We start from the raw sequence: 27,486 nt of genomic DNA, 5'->3' as shown, positions 1-27,486 counted from the left end.
ACTTATTTGTGGTGTATTTTTTTAATACATTGTTGGATTTGATTTGCTAATGTTTTACTGAGGATATTTGCATTTATGTTCATGAGACATATTGGTCTGTAGTTCTTACTTGTAGTGTCATTCTCTGGTATTAGGGTAATGTGACCTCATAGAATGAATTAGGAAGTTTTCTCTCTGGTTCTATTTACTGCAAGAAATTGTAGATAACCAATACAATTTTTTTTTTAATATTTGGTAGAATCCACCAGTGAAATCATCTTGGTCTGTATTTCCTGTTTTTGAAGGTTAATTACTGATTCAATTTTTAAAATAAATATAGGCCTTTCAGATTATCTACTTTATGTATGTTAGTTTGGGTTGTGTCCTTTTTTTTCTTTCTTTCTTTTTTCTTTTTTGCAGTGAGAGAAAAGTGGAATTCAGTTTTATTTTGTCCTCTCTGAAACTTCCATTTATACCATGTCCTCATCTATCAAAGAAGAGGAAGAAAAAGCCCTGCCTTATACCATAGAATGCAAGTACTCATATACTTGTTAGAGGTGGCAGGATGTTTGTTGCTCCAGTTTTTTGGCTTCAAGAGATTACACTTTCGGTACCAGTGTAGTGAGAAATCACCGGCAAACTGCTAGAAATGTCTTCTGGATTTGTCAGTGTATCATTTCATAAAGTGCTCCTGGAATTAAAATCTGCCAGGCTGTCAAAAGTGTCCACACTTTTGCAACAAAGGATAAAAGAATCCCAATGGGTATCACTGGGTCCTTCTCAGCTGGGTCTCATTATTGGCACTGCTGCTTTAACCTCTGAGGCACTGGCCCTCACCCCAGGTGAAACCTTCTGGCTGTTCTTCAGGTGTGGATTGTAATTTGGATCCTCATCTGGTGTATCAAAAATCGCTTTCAAAATAGGTGGTGTTTTCAGAATTCTTATTCCACCAGACTGACCAGGAAACAGATCTTCCAAGAAAAAATGTATGTATCCAATTGCAATGCCTGGTTAAAAGTTCCTCTGACATGCTCATCCTGTTCGACCTCTAGGCTTGGAAAGTTGTCACAGAAAATGTGCTGTAAAATAAATGACAATGCCCTGAAGTGAAAATCTGGAGGTCTACTTTTATCTGTTTAGAGTATCTAGTGAATCGTGGGAGACAGATGAACAGCTTTAGGAAGAGACAGGGTGTTCTTTAACATTTTTCTGTATGTGTTCTATTTGTTGAAGCATACAGTCATTAAGAATCCACCAGAAAGGACAGTCTGCTGTCCAACCTTGGAAACAGCCTTCTAGCATTTGGCAGTAACGATAGAAAAATTATGTTAAATAAAAAATGGAATCCAACTGCCCCTCAAAATAAGAACTTTGTTATTGATTTCCATATTTGAAAGTGTTTAAAGATTAATTAAGGAATTGAAGTATAACTGAAAAGGTGTGATCACTTCCAACTGCTGACCCCTCATGAAACAGCACTTCCTTCTCGGGTCACTGGAGAAGCATTCTCGATGCCAGCTCGAACACTAGAGTAATTTATTTATTTATTTATTTATTTATTTATTTATTTTATTTATTTACTTTTGAGACGGAGTTTCACTCTTGTTGCTCAGGCTGGGGTGCAATGGCATGATCTTGGCTCACCGCAACCTCCGCCTCCCGGGTTCAAGCAATTCTCCTGCCTCAGCCTCCCGAGTAGCTGGGATTACAGGTATGCACCACCGCGCCCGGCTAATTTTGTATTTTTAGTAGAGATGGGGTTTCTCCACGTTGGTCAGGCTGGTCTCAAACTCTCAACCCCAGGTGATCCACCCACCTCGGCCTCCCAAAGTGCTGGGATTACAGGCGTGAGCCACTGCACCCGGCCACCCCAGAGTAATCTTCGTATGCCCCCACCAACCCTGTGAACAGGGCCTCTGGGCATCCCCAAGGCTCAATCCCCAGTTTCCTAAAGACTCAGTTATATCCAGCCAGGATAATGAGAAGGTGGCACTGCAGCTGCTCACCACGGCAGTGGTGGTGAGAACTCAGGCAGTTGTGTAGGCATGGCTGACTGGCAGGATCTAGGTTGTGCCATTCAAGGAACTGGTCTATTTTATCTAGGTTTTCAAATAGGTGGACATAGATTATTCATTGCATTTTTTAATGTCTGTGGGATTAGTAGTGATGGCCCCTCTTTAATTTCTGATATTGGTAACTGTGGTGAGAAAGCTGGCTGACCACCTCAATCTCATTTTTTCTAGTGTAGAAACTGTCAGTTGAGGAAAGATTTTTCACATGCAGGTTGCTGGGCAGAATGAGGAGATGCGGCATCAGGTATATGAAAGTCTGATTCTCCTACTGTCGGTTTGGAATTTTTTACTTTTTTGTGGATCTGGTATCTCTCTCATCTTCATGTTTGAGTTCTGAATTGTTGCTGGTAAAAATCTCAATGCTCTCTATATATTTTTTGGTTTTCTATAGGAAGGCAGTGAAGCCAGCTTGCTTCTATGCTGCCATTTTAAAATCAGAAGTCTTCCTTCTTTTCTGGTGTACACATTCAATGCTATCAATGCTATACATTCCTGTAAAAGTATTGCTTTCACTGTATCCTACGCATTTGGATAAGTTGTATTTTCATTTTAATTTATTTCAAAATATTTTAAAATTTATCTAGAGACTTCTTTAACCTATGTTTATTTAAAATTGGATTGTTTAAGCTGAAGTATTTTGGGGGTTTTGGGGGTTTTCCAGCTATCTTTCTGATTTGATTTCTGGTTTAATTCCATTGTAATCTGAGAGGATACTTTCTATAATTTCTGATTGCTAAGGTGTGTTTTATGGCCCAGAATGTGGTCTTATATCATAGTGAATGTTGTGTGTGAACTTGAGAAGAATATGGATTCCTCTGTTGCTGGATGACATATTCTATAGATGTCAATTAGATCCCGTTGTTTGGTGCTGCTGTTCAGCTCAACTATGTCCTTACTGATTTTCAGCCCACAGGATCCATTAGTTACTCCAAAGGGGCATGGAAGTATCCACATGTAATAGTGGATTCATCTGTTTCTCTTTGCAGTTTATCAGTTTTTGCCTTGTATATTTTGATGCTTTGTTGCTAGGTGCACACATGTTAGAAATTATGTCTTCTTGAAGAACTGACTCCTCTATCATTATGTAATGTCCTTCTTTATTCTGGGTCATTTTCCTTGTTCTGAAGTTGGCTTTGTCTGAAATTAATAACTACTTGACATATCTCATTTAAAGATGAACAACAGAAAAGAATTACATCAAGCCCCGTATAAAGATGCTGAAAGGAAAACAAGGCAAGATGAAAAGGAAGTGAATCACATACAACATATGCAAAAGTCACATTAGAAAAAAATTTAGAAAATTAGCACCGGGCCAAGCACAGTGGCTCACGCCTGTAATCCCAGCACTTTTGGGAGGCCACTCAGGAGTTCGAGACCAGCCAGTACAAAAAATAAAGTAATTAGCTAGGTGTGGTAGTACATACCTATAACCCAGCTACTTGGGAGACTGAGGTGGGAGGATTGCTTGAGACCAGGAGTTTGAGTTTACAGTGGGCTATGATCATGACACTGCACTCCAGCCTGGGTGACAGAGGAAGATAAGTGACTTGTAGTATATTTACACAATAGAATAGTACACCTCAATGAAAATGAGTAAACAACAGTTTCACAAAACAACATGCACAAATCTCAGGAATGCAATATAGAGTTTTAAAAATGGAGTCCAGAAAAGAACAAATAGTAAGATATCCTTTCTCTGAAGTTCAAAGCCATTAGAACTAAAAGATTTGAGAGGCTGAGGTGGGAGGATTGCTTGCGGCCAGGCTGGGTAACATAGCAAGATCTCATCTTTATAAAAAGTAAAACAATTAGCCTGGTGTGGTGGTGAGTGCCTACAGTGATATTGGTACTGTAATTTTGAAACTTTTTTTTTTTTTTCTCAACCTAAGATCATCAGGGCAGAATTTTGAAAATGTTTTATCTTTGTTGTAAGATAAAACAAGTAAAAAATAAATATCTTAAAGTTATTAGGAATCAAGATTTAGGCTGTCAAAGAGCTATAAACATAAAATCATGCCATGTCATATCAAATTTGAGTTGGATATATCAATATAAAATCAAGTTAAGAAGATACTCATATATTCTTCACACTGAAGCCACCTAAAAGTAATGATAGCTTAGTAGTGAGCCCTCCTAGAGCTCAGATCTCAGTGTCTAAATACCTTTCTCTATTCCAGGAAATTAAGGCTCTTTAGAGGTATGACTGGATATGGACTGGGGCAGAGAAAGGACAGGGTGAACTTACCTTTCTGGATGTGCCAAAGGGAAGAAAGTGCTCAAAAACTACTGAAATGAAGGAAAAGGACACAGAGGTCAGTTTGCTGGAGCTCTTGCTAGTCCAATTTGGGACAAATTAATTATTTAAAAAATAGTGATTATAAAACTTTGAGTAAATAAAATTCATGAGTCTAGAATTATTGTTTATTTATTTATAGACAGGTTCTCATTCTGTTGCCCAGGCTGGAGTGCAGTGGTATGATCATAGCTCACTGTAGCTTCAAACTCCCAGGCTCAAGTGATCCTCCTGCCTCAGCCTCTTGAGTAGCTAGGTCTGCAGGTGCATGCCCACCACGCCCAGCTAATACAATTATTTTTTAAAAATTCAGAACTGAAAGAAAAAAGAAAAAAAACCCTTCACAGACTACCACTGCAGGCAATTATTACGTCTACTCGCATTCCAAAAACTGATAGTTAAGTACGAATGATTACATTTTCATCCTGAGTTTTGTAACACAGTTTATTTACACTTGGTGAGGAAAGACTCTTATTTTCTGAAGAATGCAACTGATAAATGTAAGAATTATGATATCAGGCCAGGCGTGGTGGCTCACGCCTGTAATCCCAGCACTTTGGGAGGCGCAGGCGGGAGAATCACGAGATCAGGAGATCACGACCATCCTGGCTAACACGGTGAAACCCCGTCTCTACTAAAAAAACACAAAAAAATTAGCTGGGCGTGGTGGCGGGCGCCTGTAGACCCAGCTACTCGGGAGGCTGAGGCAGGAGAATGGCATGAGCCCAGGAGGCGGAGCTTGCAGTGAGCGGAGATCGAACCACTGCACTCCAGCCTGGGCGACTGAGCGAGACTCTGTCTCAAAAAAAAAAAAAAAAAAGAATAATGATATCACCATTTTGCAATTACCAATAGATAAATTAGGGTGAATATCATAGTCATTGTGAAAACATCTATTTTCAAGTATATTGATCAACAAGATTTGCACTCTGCTAGAATATCACTGAAATGAGAAAAACACACCTGGAAATGAAAATATCTACATAAAAAAAAATTTAAATTCAGGTCAACAACAAGAAAACTGATATAATTCTAATATTTTTAAAAATCAGTTTTTATTCAAAAGAGAAATACAGGATTTCATGCTATTCTCTCTGGGATCACTGTCATTCATTGTCTAATATTCAGCGTCTTAAAAAAATGTTTTTATATATTTTGTCTGGTTTGTTAGATTGTTCCAGGGAGAAGGTATAGTCCCTGTTATTCTATCTTGGCCAGAAGCGGAAGTCCAAGCATTAGTTCAGTAGGACCAACTTATTTGTAAAGTAAGTTTTAGTCCTGTTACATTTGGCTTAATTATTTGCATAAAGTGCAGCAAGAATAATCATTTGCCATATAGGCCCTCTGTCTCTGTTTTTTGCATTTCTTTTTTTTTAACCTTAAAGACTTTTATCCCTAATCCTTTTTAAACAATTTGCTTTGCTAGAACCTTTTTCATAAGGAATCTAAGATTACACCTTTTTAAAAGCCTGGAGCCTAGCCAAGGATTTACCTGTGCCTGCAAACGCCTGTGTGAATTGGGTGAATTCCTCTTTTTAGGTCCCAAGAAAACTTGGGTTCCTGGGCCTGTCAGAAAGTATCATTCTTTTTTTCTTTAACCTGCTTCAGAAAAGGAAGAAAGCAACATTCTTTGCATATCCAGAGGTCAGGACCCTGTAAAGGACAAAATATCAGGCCAATTTTTCCTAGGGTGTTTTATTGACTATAGATCAGCCTCATTTTCTCAAGGCAATCTGAAAATGTCATCCCAGTCAAAACCTTGGTAAAATAATCAGTGACTCAAATTATGCTCTGTTATAAAAGAAAACAGACTGTTATTAAAATTATGCAAATAACTATGTTATCATATATTAAGAATATTCACTTAATAGTTCCAAAATTTGTAGAAATTCAGTGAGAGAAAGGAATTATGTTTTAAATTTTGCTCGTAAGAGTATACTTTACTCAACTGTTAAGAGCTGTAAATAGCTTAAAAGAAGAAAAAGTTCTCTTAACTGAAAATAAGAGAATAAGCAAATGTTTTAAACAAAAAGTCATAAAACATTAGTTCAGTCTTCTATTAGTTCAGCCCATGCAATTAACTCCTGTTCTTCCTGATACTGGATTAGCAAACCTCATGAATTCATCAGCTCTCCATGAAAGTCCTGTAAGTTTTCCTCTTTATTTTAATGGAACAATCTCTAAAGTTATCAGAAATGTATATTTAAGAGTACTCCTCAGAGTTCTATAGCTGATTATAAACTGCCTTATAAAAGTAGCAGAGTAAAACAACAATTATGAATGACAAAAATCTTAGAACAGCTATGGTTAAAGATACAATTGACGAAGAAATTTGGTTACTTCTGTGGCATATAACAATTTTACATAATAATCATAATTAGTACTAATAACATACACTAAGACATATCAGAATCACAGGAATATCACACAAAAGTACATGTTTTGGAACACATACTTTTTTTTTAAATTATACTTTAAGTTCTAGGGTACATGTGCACAATGTGCAGGTTTGTTACGTAGGTATACATGTGCCATGTTGGTTTGCTGCACCCATTAACTTGTCATTTACATTAGGTATATCTCCTAATGCTATCCCTCCCCCTGCCCCCCACCCCACGACAGGCCCCGGTGTGTGATGTTCCCCTTCCTGTGTCCAAGTGTCCTCATTGTTCAATTCCCACCTATAAGTGAGAACATGCAGTGTTTGGTTTTCTGTCCTTGCGATAGTTTGCTCAGAATGATGGTTTCCAGCTTCATCCATGTCCCTACAAAGGACACAAACTCATCCTTTTTTATGGCTGCATAGTATTTCATGGTGTATATGTGCCACATTTTCTTAATCCAGTCTATCACTGATGGACATTTGGTTGGTTCCAAGTGTTTGCTATTGTGAATAGTGCCGCAATAAATATACGTGTGCATGTGTCTTTAAAGCAGCATGATTTATAATCCTTTGGGTATATACCCAGTAATGAGGTGGCTGGGTCAAATGGTATTTCTAGTTCTAGATCCTTGAGGAATAGCCACACTCTCTTCCACAATGGTTGAACTAGGTTACAGTCCCACCAACAGTGTAAAAGCATTCCTATTTCTCCACATCCTCTCCAGCATCGGTTATTTCCTGACTTTTTAATGATCACATTCTAACTGGTGTGAGATGGTATCTCATTGTGGTTTTGATTTGCATTTCTCTGATGGCCAGTGATGATGAGCATTTTTTCATGTGTCTGTTGGCTGCATAAATGTCTTCTTTTGAGAAACATCTGTTCATATCCTTTGCCCAGTTCTTGATGGGTTGTTTGTTTTTTCTTGTAAATTTGTTTAAGTTCTTTGTAGATTCTGGATATTAGCCCTTTGTCAGATGGGTAGATTGTAAAAATTTTCTCCCATTCTGTAGGTTGCCTATTCACTCTGATGGCAGTTTCGTTTGCTGTGCAGAAGCTCTTTAGTTTAATTAGATCCCATTTGTCTATTTTGGCTTTTGTTGCCATTGCTTTTGGTGTTTTAGACACGAAGTCCTTGCCCAAGCCTATGTCCTGAATGGTATTGCCTAGGTTTTCTGCTAGGGTTTTTATGGTTTTAGGTCTAACATTTAAGTCTTTAATCCATCTTGAATTAATTTTTGTATAAGGTATAAGGAAGGGATCCAGTTTCAGGTTTCTACATATGGCTAGCCAGTTTTCCCAGCACCATTTATTAAATAGGGAATCCTTTCCCCATTTCTTGTTTTTGTCAGGTTTGTCAAAGATCAGATGGTTGTAGATGTATAGTATTATTTCTGAGGGCTCTGTTCTGTTCCATCGGTCTATCTCTCTGTTTTGGTACCAGGACCATGCTGTTTTGGTTACTGTAGCCTTGTAGTATAGTTTGAAGTCAGGTAGCATGATGCCTCCAACTTTGTTGTTTTTGCTTAGGATTGTCTTGGCAATGTGGGCTCTTTTTTGGTTCCATATGAACTTTAAAGTAGTTTTTTCCAATTCTGTGAGGATAGTCATTGATAGCTTGATGGGGATGGCATTGAATCTATAAATTACCTTGGGCAGTATGACCATTTTCACGATCTTGATTCTTCCTATCCATGAGCATGGAATGTTCTTCCATTTGTTTGTGTCCTCTTTTATTTCGTTGAGCACTGGTTTGTAATTCTCCTTGAAGAGGTCCTTCACATCCCTTGTAAGTTGGGTTCCTAGGTATTTTATTCTCTTTGTAGCAATTGTGAATGGGAGTTCACTCATGATTTCGCTCTCTGTCTGTTATTGGTGTATAGGAATGCTTGTGATTTTTGCCCATTGATTTTGTATCCTGAGACTTTGCTGAAGTTACTTATCAGCTTAAGGAGATTTGGGGCTGAGACGATGGGGTTTTCTAAATATAGAATCATGTCATCTGCAAACAGAGACAATTTGACTTCCTCTTTTCCTAATTGAATGCCCTTTATTTCTTTCTCTTGCCTGATTGCCTTGGCCAGAACTTCCAAGACTATGTTGAATAGGAGTGGTGAGAGAGGGCATCCCTGTCTTGTGCCAGTTTTCAAAGGGAATGCTTCCAGTTTTTGCCCATTCAGTATGATATTGGCTATGGGTTTGTCATAAATAGCTCTTATTATTTTGAGATATGTTCCATCAATACCCAGTTTATTGAGAGTTTTTAGCATGAAGGGCTATTGAATTTTGTCGAAGGCCTTTTCTGCATCTGTTGAGATAATCATGTGGTTTTGTCATTGGTTCTGTTTATGCGATGGATTATGTTTATTGATTTGCATATGTTGAACCAGCCTTGCATCCCAAGGATGAAGCCAACTTGATCGTGATGGATAAGCTTTTTGATGTGCTGCAGGATTCGGTTTGCCAGTATTTTACTGAGGATTTTTGCACTGATGCTCATCAGGGATATTGGTCTAAAATTCTCTTTTTTTGTTGTGTCTCTGCCAGGCTTTGGTATCAAGATGATGCCGGCCTCATAAAATGAGTTAGGGAGGATTCCCTCTTTTTCTATTGATTGGAATAGTTTCAGAAGGAATGGTACCAGCTCCTCTTTGTACCTCTGGTAGAATTTGTCTGTGACTCCATCTGGTCCTGGACTTTTTTTGGTTGGTAGGCTATTAACTATTGCCTCAATTTCAGAGCCTGTTACTGGTCTATTCAGAGATTCAGCTTCTTCCTGGTTTAGTCTTGGAAGGGTGGATTTGTCCAGGAATTTATCCATTTCTTCTGGATTTTCTAGTTTATTTGCATAGAGGTGTTTATAGTATTCTCTGATGGTAGTTTGTATTTCTGTGGAGTCGGTGGTGATATCCCCTTTATCATTTTTTATTGCATCTATTTGATTCTTCTCTCTTTTCTTCTTTATTAGTCTTGCTAGCGGTCTATCAATTTTGTTGATCTTTTCAAAAAACCAGCTCCTGGATTCACTGACTTTTTTGAAGGGTTTTTTATGTCTCTATCTCCTTCAGTTCTGCTCTGATCTTAGTTATTTCTTGCCTTCTGCTAGCTTTTGAATGTGTTTGCTCTTGCTTCTCTAGTTCTTTTAACTGTGATGTTAGAGTGTCAATTTTAGATCTTTCCTGCTTCCTCTTATGGGCATTTAGTGCTATAAATTTCCTTCTACACACTGCTTTAAATGTGTCCCAGAGATTCTGGTACATTGTATTCTTGTTCTCATTGGTTTCAAAGAACATCTTTATTTTTGCCTTTGTTTCATTATTTACCCAGTAGTCATTCAGGAGCAGGTTGTTCAGTTTCCATGTAGTTGTGTGGTTTTGAGTAAGTTTCTTAATCCTGAGTTCTAATTTGATTGCACTGTGGTCTGAGAGACAGTTTGTTGTGGTTTCTGTTCTTTTACATTTGCTGAGGAGTGCTTTACTTCCAACTATGTGGTCAATTTTGGAATAAGTGCGATGTGGTGCTGAGAAGAATGTATATTCTATTGATTTGGGGTGGAGAGTTCTGTAGATGTCTTTTAGGTCTGCTTGGTGCAGAGTTGAGTTCAAGTTCTGGATATCCCTATTAATCTTGTGTCTCATTGATCTGGCTAATATTGACAGTAGGGGGAGCACATACTTTTAACACATTTTTATAAATATAATCCAAAGAAGGTTAAACATCAATTCATATGTGACAATGCTTCCTGTATGATTTTATTATACCAAGTAAGCCAAATATGTCTCTTTTGGACTTCGGGGGACTTAATATCAAACAAATTAAGTGACATCAAAAGGACTGAATTTAGAATATGATTTTGGGAACTTTGACAAATATCAAAAGTTTGAAACTCTTTATATTACTAAATAGGATCACAGGTCATTGTAAAATAAGTCATTCATTTGACCAAAGTGATAACTCAAATATTTTTTTAAAGCAAAAACCTTTATTCTTTCAGAGAGGTGACTTAATTTCCCAAACAGTAAGCAAGTGCTAATAAAGATGGCATGAGGCCAGTCAAGTCTGTCTTTCATATGTTATAAACAAATCTATTAAATTGTAATTATCTTGATCATAAGATATAAATTCCATAAACCTTTTTTTTTTTTTTTTTTTAGACAGAGTCTCGCTCTGTTGCCTAGGCTGGAGTGCAGTGGCACAATCTTGGCTCACTGTAAGCTCTGCCTCCCAGGTTCATACCATTCTCCTGCCTCAGCCTCTCAGATAGCTGGGACTATAGGCGCCCACCACCATGCCAGGCTAATTTTTTATATTTTTAGTAGAGACGGGGTTTCACCGTCTTAGCCATGATGGTCTCAATCTCCTGACCTCGTGATCCACCCACCTTGGCCTCCCAAAGTGCCGGGATTACAGGCATGAGCCACCACGCCTGGCCTCCATAAACCTTTTTTATAACATTTTTTAATTTATTTAAATTAAAAAGTGGGTTAATGTTCCAAGAAAACCTTGTTAATTTGACAAGGTCTAGTAGCATCAATGTGCCTTTGATATTAATGTTTAATTTACAGAGAAAATCTGAATTAATTTTATCTCTCAGAAAGTGTCTCACCTTTACAATCTCATGCATTCACCTCTTCCATGATAGTCCCTGGGCTTAGAGGGGTTGAATAGTTTTAATTTCTGGCCCTGGGTCTTATGAACACAGTTTATTTTGATTGCCCTCTTTTCCCAGGTTTGAAGATGAGGCTTTAACTGCCATCAGTGTTTAAGATTTAGCAGGACTTGGTGTCCTTTTTAGACCGAAGAGAAGCAGCCCTGTAACTTAATGGCATAAGGACTATAAAAGCAATACAGAAAGTTACATGGGTGTAATAACCTTAAATTTTAAAAGTTTAATTTCAGTTTTCCTAAGCAAATCAAAACTTAATAACAATGTCATAGGAATTATTTTGAAAAAACAAAAATCTGTTTGTGAGACCAGTTACCAAACGGCAAAAAAAAGAAAAAAGAATGCATCTGCAGTGTGATTGTTTTTCCCTATGGGGAGTCCATTTAGATAACTTGGAAGTCAAAACTCACGAAAAGTGTACTTGAATTAGTTAGACATAGGAATAGTGTGTCCTGGGTCATAAGTGAACATTTTAAGTTTCATAGAAGAATTTAAAGCAAAGAGCACACAATGTTATGTTAGAAGACAACATTTCCTTTAAACTGTTAAAGAAAAACTTTTTAGCATCAGGCCACAACAGCAGTTAGAACCTGAGGAAAAAAGTTACAAGAGCTGATAAAAAACTTGGAGGAGAGAGAGTAATTATCTAAAGCCTTCTCAAAATGAAGAGAAAGCTAAAAACAGTGAGATGCAGTAAAAGTTGAACTTTTGGGTTAAAGAAATAAAAATCTCAGCTGGGCATGGTGGCTCACACCTGTAATCCCAGTACTTTGGGAGGCTGAGGCGGGCAGATCATGGGATCAGGAGTTCGAGACCAGGCTGGCCAACATGATGAAACCCCGTCTCTATCAAAAAAACAAAAAATTAGCTGGGTGTGGTGGCACGCACCTGTAATCCCAGCTTCTTGGGAGGCTGAGGCAGGCAAATTGCCTGAACTCAGGAGGTGGAGGTTGCAGTGAGCGGAGATCGCACCACTGCACTCCAGCCTGGGCAACAGAGCGAGACTCTGTCTCAAAAAAATAAATAAAAATAAAAATAAAAAATCTTTTGTAATTTTATTAGGAGAAAATTAATACTTTAAGAAAATGTTGTTCTAACTAATTCTTTAGTGTATTCGTGGGTTTTTTTCATATTAAAGCCCAATTTTTAGAAAGACTATCATAAATAATTTTCTTTTAATTCTAGCCAACTTGATCACATAAAGTTTTTTTTTCTCATAAATCCTCTTTTTACAAACCTTATTACCACTTACACAAAACATTTATGACATGCTTGGGCTTCCTGTTTTTTCCTAAACATCACTCTTTCTTAACTAGTCATTGTAGGACAGAAAATTTACCATACAAGATTCTTTCTCATATAAAATTATTTTCCTTTTAAGCTTTCTTACCAAAAAGTGTCTCTTTATAACTATAACCGTCTTTACATCTCTCTTATTTACTGGTTCCTTTTACCTTTTTTCATAAATAACCTTTGAATTAGACAAAAATTATTTTCCTTTAAATAAGAACACATTCGGTGTGTGTGTGTCTGTGTGTGTGTGAGTGTGTGTGTGTATGACAGCCAGACCCTGTCTTGCCTCCACAGGCTGGAGTGCAGTAGTACCATCTCAGATCACTGCAACCTCCACCTCTCAGGCTCGACTGGTCCTCCCCACTAGGCCTCCTGAATAGCTGGGACTACAGGTGCATGCCACCACGCCTGGCTAATTTTTGTATTTTTCGTGGAGACAGGGTTTCACCAACTTGGCCAGACTGGTCTTGAACTCCTAAGCCTAAGTGAGCCCCCTATCTTGGTTTCCCAAAATGCTGGGATTGTAGGCATGAGCCACCAAACCCAGCCAAGAGCACAATTCTTTAGAAAAATATTTTCTTATAATTTTTCTAAAAAAAATTGGAAATGACTCAGACATATAATGAATATTATTTAATCCAATGTAATTTTAGATTCTAAATTATATGACAAGTTTATTTATAAGAATTTACTCCATTTGCCTAATTATTATCATTATTATTTTTTGAGATGGAGTTTTGCTCTTGTTGCCCAGGCTGGAGTGCAGTGGCGCGATCTCGGCTCACTGCAACTTCCGCCTCCCGTGTTCAAGTGATTCTCCTGTCTCAGCCTCCTCCATTTTGGAGCTTTAGAATTTGACTGCCCCACTGGATTTTGGACCTGCATGGGCCCTGTAACCCCTATGTTTTGGCCAGTTTCTCCCATTTGGAATGGCTGTATTTACCAAATACCTGTACCCCCATTGTATGTAGAAAGTAACTAGCTTGCTTTTGATCTTACAGACTCATAGGTAGGAGGGACTTGCCTTGTCGCGGATGAGACTTTGGACTGTGGACTTTTGGGTTAGTGTTGAAATGAGTCAAGACATTGGGGGACTGCTGGGAAGGCGTGATTGAAATGTGAGGACAAGAGATTTGGAGGGCCCAGGGGTGGAGTGACATAGTTTGGCTCTGTGTCCCCACCCAAATCTCATCTTGAATTGTACTCCTATAATTCCTACATGTTATGGGAGGGACCCAGTGGGAGATAATTTGAACCATGGGGGCAGTTTCCCCCATACTGTTTTCGTGATAGCGAATAAGCCTCACAAAATCTGATGGTTTTATCAGGGATTTCCGCTGTTGCATCTTCCTCATTTTCTCTTGCTGCCACCATGTAAGAAGGGCCTTTCACCTCCTGCAGTGATTCTGAGGCCTCCCCAGCCATATGGAACTGTAAGTCCAATTAAACTTCTTTTTCTTCCCAGTCTCTGGTATGTCTTTATAAGCATCATGAAAAGGGACTAACACACCCTTTCTTATGTTAAACACCCAAGAGTATCCCTGTTGTAATAACTATTTTAGCAAAAAAATAAAATAAAATAAGGTAAGGCTGGGTACAGTGGCTCATGCTTGTAATCCCAGCACTTTGGGAGGCCAAGGCAGGAGGATCACATGAGGTCAGGAGTTCAAGAGAAATCTGGCCAACATGGTGAAACCCTGTCTCTATTTAAAAAACACAAAAATCAGCTGGATGTGGCAGTGCATGCCTGTAATCCCTGCCATTCAGGAGGGTGAGGTGGGAGAATTGCTTGAACCCGGAGGCGGAGGTTGCAGTGAGCCAAGATCGTGCCATTGCACTCTGGCCTAAGCAACAGAGTGACTCTGTCTCAAAAAAACAAACAAACAAACAAACAAACAAAAATCAGGTAACATAATACAAAAGCAAGCAGATTATGATATGAGAGGACTTTGTCTGTTTAAACTCTTGGGGTCATAAAAAAACAGGTTTTGCCCCAAAAAGGAGTCTAGCACCTTCTGTTTTCTTCAGGGAAGCCCAGGCTGTTAGAAATTATTTTAGTTTGGCTGGGCATGGTGGCTCACAGCTGTAATCCCAACACTTTGGGAGACCAAGGTAGTCAGGAGTTGGAGACCAGCCTGGCTAACGTGGTGAAACCCTGTTTCTACTAAAAATACAAAAAAATTGACCAGGTGTGGTGGCGGGCACTTGTCATCCCAGCTACTTGGGAGGCTGAGGCAGGAGAACTGCTTGAACCCAGGAGGCAGAGGTTGCAGTGAGCTGAGATCGCACCATTGCACTCCAGCCTGGGCAACTCCAGCAAGACTCCATCTTGGAAAAAAAAAAAAAAGAAATTATTTTAGTTTGCTCATGCAGCAGAGGGTGGCAAGAGGAAGGAGAGACAGGTAGAAGTAAATGGAGAAAACATAATTCAGTCAACTGAGAAGAAAAAAACCTTTTTCTCAAAAAACGAGACCCTAGAGAGAAAGAAAACATAAAGGCCTTTTAAATATATATATACATTATACATATTATATTATGAATTTTATATTATAGATAATATATAAATATGAATTACATATTATATAGGTGATATATAAATATGAAAACGCACACAAAGACACATTTACATCTTGGATATTAGCTTTTAATTAAGCTGACTTTTAACCTTTGAGCTCTTAAAAAATCCTTTTAAATCTCAATACTATTTTTTAGCTGGGATGAACTATGATATTTCAAAAGTAACAGAAATGTCAAGCCAGAGAGGACCTGATTTAGGAACCAAACCAGGCTGTCATGGTGAAAAAAAGGGTAGAATCTTAGCTACTGATTACAATGTGAAGTCATTGCTCTATCAGTTTGGCTTGGCTAGCAAAAGGTGGCCTAGTTATGTTAATGCAGTCCCTCAAGTAGTAAAACTCTTTCTTTTTTTGCTGGGCGTTTTTTCTCCTCCCTGGCTATGGGAATTTAGCCAATTCAGAGGCTTTGTTCCCCATAATTTGGAACTTCTTTTCAGACTTGATCAAGTTGGGTAGAGTTGGTCAAACCCGATGGAAAAAGATCAAAACAACAACAAAAACAGAAACAAACAAAAAACAGTTAGCAAAACAAGCAATTGCATAATTTATACAATAACTGAATACTCTAATGGTAAGGAAAAATTAAGATCAGCTGGTTGTTAATGTTAACTTTAGTCATTAAGGAGAATTTCCAAGACAAAACCCAAATTCAGCTACTTATCTAGGAATGGGGCCCAGGCTGAAGACTGCTCTCTACCATCTTAGAAGCAGGAAAAATCTCAAACATTCCTTCCCTGTTGGAAGTGAGCTGAAACTCCAGGAATGAGTTGCCTGCTCTCCATCGTCATGGAAGCAAAAAAGCTGGCCTTCTTGTTGGAAGTGAGTAAAACTCCAGAAAAAGGAGTTGTACAGCAAAATAAACCTTAGATCGCAACCAAATTTGGGGAGATCAAGGATTCTCTGGAGGGGAGTAGCTCCCAGACCTCAGCAAAATGTCCTATTGGTTTGAGCAATAAAGATATTCATTCACGCTGGTACCAAGCACCAATAGGAGATTTGTCAAAGGTAAGGGACACCTCCACTCAGAGTCCCTTACCTGGGTTGCCAATTTATAAACCAAAAAGTATTCAAGAGAGGCCTCATTTGATTAGAAGTTTATTTTGCCAAAGTGAAGGCTGTGTGCCTGGGAGACAGGCCTGTTTCTTTCTCCAAAGATGATTTTGAGGGCTTCAGTACTTAAAGGGGGAAAGCAGGCTGGAGGAGAAAGAGGGAGGATATGGTCACATTACTGAATCCACATGTTGTAAGAGAAAAAAAGTAGGTAGGGGAATAGTCCATTATGTATTCATCCCGTGCTCACTATACCATAAGGCGACCACAGAATAGCTACTTGTGGAGATATTTAACTTATCTGTAGCTTGTTGCTTAGTAAAAAAATGGAAAGTACCTTCTTGCATGATTCAGTCTTCAGGTTAATTTTTTTTTCTTTTGGCAGAGTGAGTTGGGGTCTCAACTTTCTACTTTCCTTTCACAGATCATATATTTGAATGTGAAAAGTAAAGATATAAAGCTGTTTGGGGCTCAGAAACCAATACCTCCAAGTATGGCATTTTGACTTGCTGAACTGAAAAAGCCTCAAGGTCTCTTTGACCTTCCCCTATCCTCCACTGCCTCTCCCAAAGAAGCTGAAGTTCCTTTATCTGCCCAGGATCCAGACCCAGCAAGGAGGACAGTTTTCTTTCTTCTGCTCCCTGTTATCTCATTATCTATTGCAGAAAAGAAGACCCAGACATGACCATACCTGAGAATACGGTATAATGACTGTCTCCAAGGATCATTTAAATTCCAAAAAAAAATGATTCGCAAGTTGATCTCTGCTCCCCAATCCAATCATTCTCCCTATCAATTATTTATTGCCCCTCAATGGAATTCCTCTTCTACCTACTCCCATAATCTATATTACCAGGGCACAGGCCCCCATTCTTTCTATAACTTCAAGATAATATATAAGTTTCTATAACTCAGAAAGTTTCTATTACTCACTGGGAAGTTGGGTCTTCATTCTGAAGGCTCTTATGTAGACACATTGAATTAATTTGTATGTCTTTTCTCCTCTTAATCAGTCTGCTTCATGCCAGTGATTTTTCAATGAACCTTTCGTGGGTGAATGGCCATAGCCCCCACAATATGGCAGTGTCAGCAGGATGGTCAAAGCTATGCTTCTGTCCTGGAAGCAGCATTGAAGAGAAACCAGGAACCTGGGTAAAGGGTTCCTTTACCCGGAACCTGGAAGCAAAGGGGTAAGAATTTCTTACCAGCCAGGGGGCCTCTCTCCCTCTGTGCACTCCAGCTGATGAGATGGTAAACATCACTGGTTGTCTCCTCTACATGGTTTTGATCAATGGGAAAAAAGAATTTGTGTGACGAGTCTTGCGTTGTAGTGACTTTGGTGTACACTTGGTACTTGTGGTATGAATATTCATACTGTTTGACCCACTTCCCTCTCAGAAATAGCTTTTTTTTGTTGCTCTTTTCCTTTGTCTTTTTCTTTCTGTGTTGTTCTGTCATAAAGAGGGGTACCGTAGGGGAGAACATGAGCCTAGAACCCCTTTAAACCCACTGTTCAAGACCCTGCAGACTGATCCGTTTTCATGGTTCTATGTTGGCATCTGTAAGGACAAACTTTGCTGTAGGTCCCAGAAATAAAAATCAGATGACAGTCCCCTCTCATCTTGTTTTATGGCGTTGAGAGCTTGACCTTGTGACTAGATGGGGGTACCCTCTCTTGGTCTCTGCCATCTGGACTGCATGATTTTTTTTTAAATTTTAACTTTTATTTTTGACACAAGATCTCATTCTCTCATCCAGGCTGGAGTGCAGTGGTGTGATCATGACTCACTACAGCTTTGATCTCATCGGCTCAAGTGATCCTTCCACCTCAGCTCCCCAAGTAGTTTGGACTACGGGCACGTGCCACAATGCCTGGCTAATTTTTTTGATTTTGTGTAGAGATGGTACTCATTATGTTGCCCAGGCTGGTCTCGAACTCCTGGGCTCAATGTTGGAGGTGGGGCCTGATGGGAGGTGACTGGATCCTGCCTCAGCCTCCCAAAGTGCTGGGATTATAGGCACTACACTGTTTCCAGGAAGAGGGCATGAATTTTTGGGTTCATATCAGGGGACCAGTCTGAAAGGACAGGGAGTCCAAGATGTAATATTTTAAGCAGCACACTCTTCATCTCAAGTGTGTCAAGCTCTTAGGGGAGTTTTGTCTTAAAAGGTCCCGTCTCTATGGGGCTTCTGTTGTGTAAACCAAAAAGTATCTGAGACAGGTCTCAATCAATTTAGAAGTTTATTTTGCCAAGGTTAAGGACATCCTTGGAAGAAATAAACATGGAATCACAGAAACAGTCTGTGGTCTGTGCCTTTCTCTAGCTGTGATTTTGAGGGCTTCAGTTTTTAAAGGGGAAAGGTGGGCTGGAGGGGAAAGAGGGAGGGTATGGTAATCCACATGTTGCAAGAGAAAAGCAGCAGGTAGGGGAATTTATGCATTCAATTTATGTAAACAATTATGTATTTATCTTATGATCAGTAAATCAGCATTTTACATAAGATAAGGTGAACATAGAGTAGCTGCCTGAGGAGATGATTAACCTTTTATCTGCATCTATCTGCTTAGGAACAAAAGGCAAGGCAACATCTTACATGACTCAGCTTTCAGGATAATTTTTTTTCTTTTAGCATAATGAATTAGGGCCCCAAGTATTTATTCTCCTTTCACGTTGTCTTTTGTTATTTTAAGTCTGTTTCTGAGAGTAAGTTTTTAATGATCATGGGGATTGCCTCCTCGATGCCCTCTCCAGGAATACCTCTTGCTTATGTAGAAAAAAACCTGGAAAATTACTACTTGGGCTTTCAAGAGGCTTTTGCATTGAGTTACTATTGGAACTAAGTACACCACTGAAAATAAAAAAGATTTTATACATTTCTTATTCTAAATAATTAATGGGAAAATCAAAAATTATAAAAGGACATAGACTAGTATTATGGCTAGCCATAGAGATTCTCTTGATAAAATTAAAAGAGTGAAAAAAAAAGTTTTGACCTGAAAGTTAAAATCTTTTGCAAGTTCAAAACTGCCTGCTCTAGATTCCTTCCGGGAAGATTAGTGGAGACCACCTGATACAGTTTGGATGTTTGTCCTCTCCAATCTCACGCTGAATGTGATTCTCAAAGTTGGAGGTGGGACCTGGGCGGAGAAGGGTGATAGGATTATAGGAGCAGATCCCTCATGAAGAGTTTAGCACCATTGCCTTGGTGATAAGTGAGTTCTTAGTTCATGCAAGATCTGGTTGTTTAAAAGAGTCTAGGATCTCTCTTCTTTCTCTTTCTCTCTCTCACTCACTCTTGGCATGTGACATGCTGGCTCCCTATCACCTTCTATCATCGTTGTAAGTTTCCTGAGGCCCCACCAGAAGTAGATGCCAGCACCATGCTTCCTTTAAAGCCCGCAGAGCCATGAGCCAATCAAACCTCTTTTCTTTATAAATTACCCAGCCTCAGGTATTTCTTTATAGCAATGCAAATACAGGCTAACACACCACCCCATGCCGTAGTACAGTAGCTAAGGTTCTCCCATTTGACTAATGCTGCGTGGGTTCAATACCCAGACAGGGAATTTCCATTTATTGATCCTTTTTCCTTCCATGGACAGTTTCCGATTTCTTGTCCTGTGTTTTCCTTTCTCTGAGCTATCTCTAGGGTGATTCTGGATCGTGTAAAAATTGTTTGCCACCTCTTTGGAGATGACTCGTGTACCCATGATTAAGTCATAATTTTGATTGAGACCCTTAGAAAGATACCTTTGGTAAAGAAACTCAAAAGCCAAAAATATCAGCTGTTGTCCTGGCTAAAATCTGGTAACAGGAGACTTGAAAGAATTGTTTTTTTAAAGAGCTCTGTGGCTAAAAATCAGCTTAATTAAAAGCTGATATTCAAGTGTTCTCTCTATGTCTCTCTCTCTATATATAAATATATACACATATGTGTGTGTGTGTGTGTGTGTGTGTGTGTGTGTGTGTGTATGTATTTAAAAGGCCTTATACTTTTCTTCTCTTTTTTTGGATTCTATTTTTGGGAATTTTTTTTTTCAGATGACTGAAACCTTTTTAAAGAACTCATGTGTTTGGTTTCTATGTTCACTTCCTTTTCTTAAAACTTGTTCTTCAAGTTAGTTTTATTTCACCCTATTCTTCATATATTGTAAATTCTAACAGCCCGAGAACCCTTAAGAAAAACAGAAAAAGGTGCCACAGACTCCTTTTTGGGAGCAACTGCTTTTTTTCCTCAGGGAATCCCAAGTTGTAAATGGACATAGTCCTCTCAGATCTAAAACTGTTCTTTCTGTATTGTGTTATGTGGTCTTTTTGGCTTTTTGGGGTACCAGAAATTACTTTGCATTGTGCAAAAATAACCTTGGTGTCTGTAATAGTTAAGTAAGATATACACTCTTAGAGATGGCTAGTGGTAGTTACTTATTGTGAATGGTTATTACTCCAAGGTGCTACTTATTTTGTGGCACATTTGGAGGGGGAAAATGTGCTTTTGGGTATTTAAAAGCTATGTAAATACCCCCACTCCCCAGTAAGGGATAAGACTCCTATGGGGGATGGGCTGATCACACAGTGGGCTGATTAGTGTTGAGTTGTCCACCAATCTTGGGAGAATGTCCCTGCAGTGGAGTGTATTGTAAAAGCATTGCACTGTCACATTCCATTGTATTCCCCTCTTTTTGGGGACCCAAGATTCAATGTAAAATGGGATCCTTGATTTTGGGGCATCTGTGTTCTGCCTTCCAGCTTTGCCTACTTGTTGCATATTTAAATATTAAAGCTGCATGCTTTCCTGGCCCTTTCCTTACCGAAAACCAGTTATCTACATAGGGAATAAGTTAAGTTAAAAAGCCATAATAGAGGCAGAGCCCAGTGGCTCACATCTGTAATCCCAGCACTTTGGGAGGCCAAGGTGGGAGAATCACATGAAGCCAGGTGTTTGAGACCACCCTGGGCAACATAGTGAGACCCCACCTCTACCAAAAAAATTTAAAAATTAGCTGGGCATGGTGGCATGCCCTGTAGTCTTATAACCAAAATGGAGGCTCAGCTGCTCACTGCCAACAGAGTCCATTTAGTAAGAGTGAGGTCTGGTATAAAGAAAGTGATATTTTATTCCGAAGCTAGCTTAGGAGAAGAAGTTATAACGCTTCCTGCCTAAGGGTACCACTTTTCTTTTGAATCAGAAAGCAAGCACTTTTAAAGGGGGCTTAGCATTAATGGCACAAGCGGTGGGAAGAAGTGAGCAGGTGAGGGGTTGGCATGTTAGCTTAGTGCCGTATCTACCAGGTGATCAACCTGGTGACTGCTGGTGTCTCCATGGGCAAGCATACTTTGGGTTGTAAATTGACTGTTATCTCTCGAGGCAACCTCCTGGTGGGTAAGATTTCCTTTCTGGAGCTCCTAAGCATATAGTTAGGTGAATTTGCCCTGTAGGGAATGTCTGGTGAAGGGGAGGTAAAAGGCTATTAAAATTTGGAAATCTGCATTTCTAAAGGACTAAGTAAAAAGTGAGGAAAGCAGGAAAAAGAAAAGAAGAGAGAGAGAAAAAATAAACTATTTCTTAGGAAAATGGGAGTACTTGGTTACAGTTTCCCACTACCAAGTTCCCTTCCATCTGTGAAATTGGGATACTGTATTTATTCTGGCTACTTCCTGCTGAAAGACAGTGTAGTTATTGGATGTTGGTATGGAATTGATCTGTTTGGATTTGGAAATATTCACGAATACCTGGACTTTACAGATGATATTTGTTGGACCATTATGGTGCAAGGTCTGGAAAGTCTCTGGGGAAAGCCCGTCTTGCATTCCCATATGGAGGGTGCAGCAGCAGTAAACTCCACAACAGAGGGATATGCCTATACTTGAAATCGGGGCCAATGTTACAGCCAGCTTTTGCTACCAGGATGGTACTGACCTGTCAAGACAATAATCATTGGTCTAGTGACAATGTGGAGTCAGACAAAGCTTTGATTTGTTGGTATGTATCTTGCACAGCTATCTGAGACATTTCCCAAATTTACTGGGATGTATACACAGCAGTTAGTCTTAATTATCATACAGGTTGTCCACTGCCCATCATAACTGGATATAATGACAGGTTGGCTAAATATGTATTTAACAGGTTACAGGAAGAGCTATGAATACTCATGAACGTTGTCATAAGCACTGTCTAGTTCTTGAGAATGGATCAGTTTAGTTAAATAGCTGCGTCCCATCCAGGAGGTGGCATTGCAGATGGGCTAGGCCTCTACATGTGATAAAGGCAAACAGATTATTAATAAGAGGTATTTCTATGGAGACAGTAGAAAAACAAAGGTTAACACTGAGCACAATTTATTCAGATGTTAGACTCAAAGCATCTTTAGTTACAGAGGAGGAAGGCTGTGGTAGTCTGACATGTCTTTCTCATCTATATTACAAGGAATAATGTAGTAGTAATTTCATTGATTCCAAGTCAGAAAAATTTGCAAGCAATAATTTGGGACTTGAAGCCTGGATGGAATTCAGGATTCAGTCCAAATAGCTGAAAATAAAAACTCACAAACAGTGAACACAACTAGACTCTAACAACAGGTGTATTATGGTTTTTTTCTAAAACATATTTTTTCTCTCTAGTTATTTTTACTAAAGACAAGTCATTGTAGAACCAATTTATTTGCATAATAAATTTCAGTCTTATGTGTGGCCTGAATATTTGCATAAAGTATAGCAAGAATAATTACTTGCCACATAGACTGTTTCTAAAATTGACTTTGCTGGTAGTATTTGATTCCTTTATTCCATAAAGAATCTCAGATTAGATTTTTAAATCCTTGAGCCCAGTCATGGATTTATCTGTACCTGCAAATACCTGTATGAGTTAGGGGAATTCCTCTCCTTAAGGCCCCAAGATAATTTGGGGCTCCTGGACCTGTCAGGTGACATTCTTTACTTACCACAGGTGAGGAACTCTATACAAGGACTGTGTAGACAAGGTATAAGCCAGTTTTCCCAAGGGGCTTTTATTGGCTCTATAACTCAACTGTGATTCCTTAAAGCAGTCTGTTTATACCTGAAAGTATGCCACTCTAGTCAAAGCCTTGGTAAAATAACCAGGGTCTCCAATGGTGTCTTGTTACAAAAGAAAAAAGATTCTTATTGAACTTGTGCAAACAACTATACTGCCATAAATTAAGTACACTTACAAATAGTTTTCAAATTCTGAGGAAACCAGGTAGACAGAAAGAAATACGCTCTAAATTTTGCTCTCAAGAATGTACTTTACTCAGTTGCTAAAAGCTGCAAACAGTACAAAAGACAAAAGGTTTTCTGAACTCTGTAAAACAAAAGAATTAGCAATGTTTCAAACAAAAAGTCGTAAAAAGACTATTTTAGTCTTCCATTAGTTCAGTCTACGTAATTAACTCCTGTCCTGCTTGACATTTATGAACACATTAACTCTCTATGGGAGTCTTGGAAGTTTTTCCCTCTATTCTAATGTCACAATTTTCAAAGTTATCAGAAACCTAGATTCCAGGGCAACTTTCAGAGTCCTATAGCTGATTATAAAACTGCCTATGAAAAGAATCAGAGTGAAATAACAATTGGCAACTGCATACAGAGGGGTTTGAGGCTCCCTTTCCTCTGGGGATTGCCAGCTGTCTCCCTCAGCCTAACAAATAACTCCGCTCACCACCACTCAGGCCTGCAAAGTGAACGCCAGGCCTTTGGGGCCTGAAGAGTACTGGGGCAAGGGGGTTGCTCATGGCAGGGTCAGGGGAGGGGCTGCCCAGGCCGAGTGAGGGGCTAAAGTCTCAGAACAGCTATGGTTAAAGTCTGATCACCTTATGGCACAAAACAATTTAACATAACAGTTATAATTGTTACTGATAATGTATAGACATATCAGAATTATAGGACATATCAGAATTATGGGAATCCTATACAATTTTGGAACACATGCTAATAATATATTTATATGAATATAACCCAAAGAAAGTTTAAACACCATTTTATATTTGGCAATACTTTTCATATGGTTTTAGTATGCCAAATAAGCCAAATATGTCTCTTTTGGACTTTAGGGTACCTAATATCTAAAAGGGTTAGCCAGATCAAAGAAAAAGCTTAATTTAGAATTTGACTTTGGAAAGTTTGTCAAATATCAAAGGTTTAAACACTTGTTATTACAAAATAGAATCCCAGGTCACTATAAGTCATTTATTTAGCCAAAATGATATCCCTCCTTCTCAGGATGAAGATATATTCCTATCTTATGAAAACATTCAAGTAACACCCTGGACATTTTCATGTTACTCTCTTTTTTAGTACCTGGTGATTAGCTTTGGTTAGATTTTCTATTTTAACCAATGCTTCTTCCTGTTCTTTCATTTTTAGCTTCTCTTTCAGTTTCTCTGCTTTGAACAGTTAGGTACAGTCATTACATAGCTTTTGGTTCATCTGCATGAAGAGCTTCAGTGTGTTGGATATCAAGCCACGTATTGTCTTGTTCCAATGGGTCTTTGAATTGCAGTACAAGCATGGAAACATGATCAGCAGAATCTTTGCTATGCTGTTACTGATTAAGCTCATAATGTATTCATTATTCCGGTAATAGAGCACTTGCTCTGCCACCTGGAAGTGTGAGCTGGAGACACATTTGGCTAGCTGCCAGAAGAGAGGTTCCATGATCTTCCAAATTCCAATGGTTCAATTATATCTAAAATTTCTTCTAATTTGTTTAAGAAAATTACTTCTTTTGGACTGTAAGACTTTGGCCCATATTTGAGAAGTGCCATCACCATTGATGCAGTGAGGGTGCTATCCTTTTCTAAAAACTGTACTACACAATATGCCAGCTGGGGATGGTAGACTCTCAGAGATTTCACTTTGTGCAAACCCTTGAATAAGAAAATCTGTGCTCTTCTTTTAGTGGTAAAACAAATCCATTAATCATATTTCCCAATGTATCTAGTAACTCTGCTATGTCATCATGATGCTCTGCTTCATAAATAAACCTATAAAATATATTATGTATCTGCTTTCCGATATAAGCTCTCAAGCCTAAGAATTTCCCATAGATTCTGCAAAGGCTGATTTTAGGAAAAGCTCTCTCCCAGGCCAGGCATGTGGCTTACACCTGTAATCTCAGCACTTTGGGAGAGTGAGGTGGGTAGATCACTTGAGGCCAAGTGTTCAAGACCAGCCTGAGCAACATGGTGAAACCCCATCTCTATAAAAAAAATACAAAAATTAGCCAGGTGTGGTGGCACGTGCCTGTAGTCCCAGTTACTCAGGAGGCTGAGGTGGGAGAATTGCTTGAACCTGGGAAGCGGAGGTTGCAATCAGTGAACCATAATTGTGCCACTGCACTCCAGCCTGGGTGAGAGAGCAAAACTCTGTTTCAAAACAAACAAACAAAAAACTAAACAACAACAAAAAACTCTTCCCTGAGGATCGTCACTGTCAAAGCACTCTAAAAGCTGCAATACAAACTTCTGATCAATATATTTCTTTGCCGTATTAGGTTGGAAATCTGGAGACTCTAAAAATCTTTTTTTTTTTTTTGAGATGGAGTCTCACTCTGTCGCCTAGGCTGGAGTGCAGTGGCGCGATCTCGGCTCACTGCAAGCTCTGCCTCCCGGGTTCATGCCGTTCACCTGCCTCAGCCTCCCGAGTAGCTGTGACTACAGATGCCCGCCACCACACCCGGGTAATTTTTTGTGTTTTTAGTAGAGAGGGGGTTTCACCGTGCTAGCCAGGATGGTCTCAATCTCCTGACCTTGTGATCCACCCGCACTGGCCTCCCAAAGTGCTGGGATTACAGGTGTGAGCCACCGTGCCCGGCCTCTAAAAATCTGAAGAAAAATTCATAAACGAGCTGTAAATGGGGCCAGGTTGATTCTAACATTGGTTTGTTTTTCTCTGGGCCAAATTCAGCTCCTGGACGATAGAAGGTGGTAATGTTTGAAACATGTCAACTTCAAACATATGGACTACTTCTGGGTAAACAGGCTCTGTGATCCTATTCCGATGATGGGTGATAAATTCTTCCATTTCACTTAAAGTAGCTCATTGTTCTTCCTTCCACTTTAGGTCATTTTGTGGATCAGAAACAAAGTCAAAGAGGACACAACACTGATGTAACTTCCAAATAAAAAGTGTCTCTTGATCAGCAGGAGGAACATCATTTAAAGATGGTAGTGTTTGAAGTTCTTTATTATTGCTTGCGCTAAACCTTGACTAATTTGCTGTTTGTTTTTCTTCACTATGGGCTGAGAGATTGGTACATTTATTTTAGCAGATACTGTAGATGGGACAGCAACAAGGCTATTTTTCCTGAAGGAAGTTTGCTCTGATCTTACTGTGTCTTGTCCTTCTTTTAAACTTTTTCCACTTTTCCCTGCTTTTGGTGATTCTTTTTCTTTTTATTCATGTGCCACCCCCCAACACCCTGCCCCATCCTCACCCCCACCCCCACCCCCACCACGCCACCCCACCATTGCCTGCTCCTCACAGCAGCAGCGCCCCCACCTCATCATCATGCCTCCCCGGCCACAACCACCACTGCCGTCAGGGGACTGAGTCATTCACTCTTCTCAATCCCCTTTTCTAGGCTCCCAGAGGCTGCGGTAGCTGTGGTGGCAGCTCAGATATTTTTAAAAAGCAAAAATGTTACTTGTTGATAGAGGGTAGACTCAACTTTCCACACGAGACCCAGTAAAGACAGCATGAGGCCAACCTGAATCTGACTTTTCTCTCTCTCCCTTCTGGGTTTTTTTTTTTTTTTTTTTGGTTGTTTATTTAAAAGGCAAAACAAAAAACAAACAAAAAAAACTTTCGTTATCTTTTAGTAATTACATGAAAATCTTGTTCAAAAGAGAAAGCCAAATTGCATCTTTGCATTAGTGTACTATTCTTAATAAAAGGCCAGGGGTCGTGGCTCACACCTATAATCCCAGCACTTTGGGAGGCTGAGGTGCGGATTGCTTGAGCCCAGGAGTTCGAGACCAGCCTGGGCAACATGATGAAACACAAAAAATACAAAAAAAACTAGCCAAGCATGGTGGTGCATACCTGTGGTCCCAGCTACTTGGGAGGCTGAGGTGGGAGGATCACCTAAGCCTGGGTGGTTGAAGTTGCAGTGAGCTGTGATTTCACCATTTCACTTAGCCTAGGCAACAGAGGGA

General features: G+C 39.3%; 1 protein-coding gene and 1 pseudogene across 4 annotated transcripts in view; both read right to left on the bottom strand.

Moving 5' to 3' along the window:
* Positions 1 to 27,486, bottom strand: part of AKR1D1 (aldo-keto reductase family 1 member D1) — a 115,099-nt gene that overhangs the window by 68,489 nt on the left and 19,124 nt on the right. The gene's annotated exons all lie outside the window — the stretch shown is intronic.
* Positions 24,605 to 26,718, bottom strand: LOC129040413 (serine/threonine-protein phosphatase 2A 56 kDa regulatory subunit gamma isoform-like; annotated as a pseudogene).

Source organism: Pongo pygmaeus, chromosome 6 (genome assembly GCF_028885625.2).
Source record: "Pongo pygmaeus isolate AG05252 chromosome 6, NHGRI_mPonPyg2-v2.0_pri, whole genome shotgun sequence".
NCBI classification, from domain to species: Eukaryota; Metazoa; Chordata; class Mammalia; order Primates; family Hominidae; genus Pongo; species Pongo pygmaeus.
Note: the sequence above shows the minus strand (reverse complement) of the source record. Positions and strands in the feature narration are given on the sequence as shown.